This window comes from Marmota marmota, unplaced genomic scaffold (genome assembly GCF_001458135.2).
Source record: "Marmota marmota marmota unplaced genomic scaffold, marMar, whole genome shotgun sequence".
Taxonomy (NCBI): domain Eukaryota; kingdom Metazoa; phylum Chordata; class Mammalia; order Rodentia; family Sciuridae; genus Marmota; species Marmota marmota.
Genome location: NW_025999986.1, coordinates 1 through 3,192, shown reverse-complemented (window position 1 = coordinate 3,192; position 3,192 = coordinate 1).

Genomic DNA, 3,192 nt, shown 5'->3' with positions numbered 1-3,192 from the left:
TTGTAAAAACAAATAGTGAAGAAGTTACAATATGAGAACATTTTATTCTAATGTCCTACAGCATAAAATGACAGATTGAGAAAATAAAAATATTTAATTGTAGAAAATTATTTAAAAAGTATATAAAAGTACATATAATTTATGAATAAATTATTAGTTTATAAAAGCTTCAAAACCATGTATTAGAAATAATGTAATTTAGAAAATGATTATATTCTACAAATATGATTTTATACTCTATAAGAATACATGGCGCACAGAAAAAAAGGGAAAATAAATACATTAAAATGTTAACTCAATATTTTCTTTCAGATTTTATCTAGACTAATACTAAATTAATTATAACCTTTATTTTATTGAAACTTAGATCATCACATATCATATTATAAGTTGCACATGTCAACTTATTTTTTGAAAACTAATCCTATTGCAATACCATGCCATTTCCAGTTGTTGGGCCCCAGTGCATTCATACTACCCTTAAACTTCAGTATGTTAATTTCTATGTTGAGTGACATTGTATAACATATTTTTAACCTGCATATCTATAATAGGTTTACTCAGAATTATTCATTAAAGAAATCACTTTAGAAATGTTTTTCTCATATAAACCCATCACTGTTTTGCACTGAGGCCATTTAAAGGGAATTTTAGGGCTGTAAGTTCATTTATTTTTGTGCTTCCTAATTAGACAACCCCAAACTTATTTTTATGATTCACATTGTGTGGCTCTAACTTTCACCCTAGTTGTAGGAATTATGATGTATTTTTGTGCCAGTATTGTGCTACCATTACAATTGGTAATAGAGTTCACTTCTTGTCTCTCTGGACACAATGACCAATTAAGCCTGAGGAACTCTCAAATCCCGAAGGAGATAGAGGACAGTGCTCTGTGAAACATGGGTCCTTAAGAAATATTGATTGGTTGGTTTTATTTAAAGGGGCAAACATTTCTCATCAATGTTATTGATATATATAAAATCAGCTTTTCATTGTGGCAGTCAACTAGGATCTTGGTGAGGAGAGCCTATGTCAGTCAAAAATGCCTCCGTGATTGAAGACAATATCTATAATTTACTTGCACTTTCTCTTGAGGACTTTTTAATGTTTTTGATGCAGCCCAGGTTGCATCCTAATTTCATTTTTCACTGGTGGGTGAAAGGCCACATGGCTGAAAGCTTAAAAATTTACTGAGTTTAAAACCCATTATCAGGCACAACCTCCATCCAGACAGGGCACAAAGAAAGATGTAGACATCTCTCTGTCACAGAAAAAAAAAAAAGGGTGAGTGGTATCCATTACAGAAAATTATGTTACTATGAGTGGAAAGTATCTCTCAAGGTCATCTCATCCATAAATTGTATTTAGAGTGTCTGATTTGTTTCCTAGAAACCAGTCCCTTTTATCTTTTCATTCTTTTGAATGAACATTTGCTCATTATATCTCCATACATAGAAAGAGTCAGTGGGATGTCTAAATTTATATGCAAATTCAGGAAAGTCTAATATATTTTTCAACTGAAGGTGGGTTACTGTTTTTCATAAGAAATAATGTATATCTGTAGCTAAAAAGCCAACGTTGGAATGAAAATTTTAAAAACAACTCAAATTATGAGGACCTACAAGTCTTAGATGCACATTTGTTCACTCTCATGTACCCATTCTCCTGGCAGTTTATATTTCAATGTGAGTTTTTCTCACTCTGGATAAAGTTTCTCATTCTGTGGTAAAGTGTTTATAAATAAACCAGTCTTTATTATTTTGTCTTTTTCTTTGACTCTGTATTGCAGTTCTCTTTTATTTTTATGCTTGTTAAGTTCAAATGGTGTAAGTCATCTTTGTATATTCTTATTGTGTTTTTTTTATATTTGATGGGAACTATTACACAAAAAGAAAAGTGTATTTTAATCTTAGGTTTAAGTCTTGGCCTCACAATATGTTTATTCACATTATTTATCTCCCTGAGTCACAATAGCAATAAAATGTAAATCATAAATATTTTTCAGAGTTTTCGTGAGAATTAGAAAGTTTGTATTTTAGATACTAAGCAGTGTCAGTCACATATCAATCAAATAATTATTATATTATCAGCTTTACTATTTTCATCAAGGGTATTTGTGAATAGAGAGGATACCCATGATCATTATAATATATCATAAGTAGCCTATAAATTTTTACAATAAATCAAAGAGTCCCATGATTGTTCTTTATGGGAATAGACATGCACAGAAGAAAAATACAACTCAAAGAAAAATCACATAAAGATCTTAGTAAAGCAAGCAGAATTTCTTTATATCAATTATACATTTAGATAGGACTCATAATTTCTAAGTTACTCAAAATTTTTTGACTTGGATTCAAAGCAGCATGTATTACTATAATGTTGTATTAAGGTAGGTTATGAAGTAAGAAGACAGGATTTAAAATGTACTAAGTACCCAGTTTCATATACACATATTATTATGTTCATTATGCCATTTAATTGTAATAATTTACTTTAAAAATAATTCAAGGTCTGAGAATGTAATCTAGGGAAAACTGTATACTTAGAATATATGAGGCCTTGAGGTTCTGGATTCAGTCCCCAGCCACAAGGTGCAGTTGGGGGTAGGGGAAAGTCAAACACAACTACTAAAAACAGAAGAAACATAATTTTTAGTTTTAAAATAACTATATTCTTCACAATGCTTCTTTAATTAATTATAGATTATATTTGGCATGAAGTCAATTGTTATAACTCAATTCAGATCCAATGAGTAATCAATAATATATATTTACTGCTTTATTCTTATATTTTTAGGAACAAAAAAATAAGTGAGTCATCATGAATTGGGCAAATGACAGTACCTCAAAAGGGTTTATACTACTTGGCTTTTCAGATAGTCCCTGGCTACAAATGCCTCTCTTTGTGGTTTTGTTAATATCATACACAGTCACAATCTTTGGCAATGTTTCCATCATGGTTGTGTGCATTCTGGATCCCAAACTTCACACACCCATGTATTTCTTTCTCACTAATCTCTCCATCTTAGATCTCTGTTATACCACAAGCACAGTCCCTCATATGTTAGCAAATATTTTTTCTCAACAAAAAGACCATCAGGTACAGTGGCTGTGTGGCCCAGCTTATCATCTTCCTGGCCCTGGGTGCCACAGAATGTCTCCTCCTGGCTGTTATGTCCTTTGACAGATT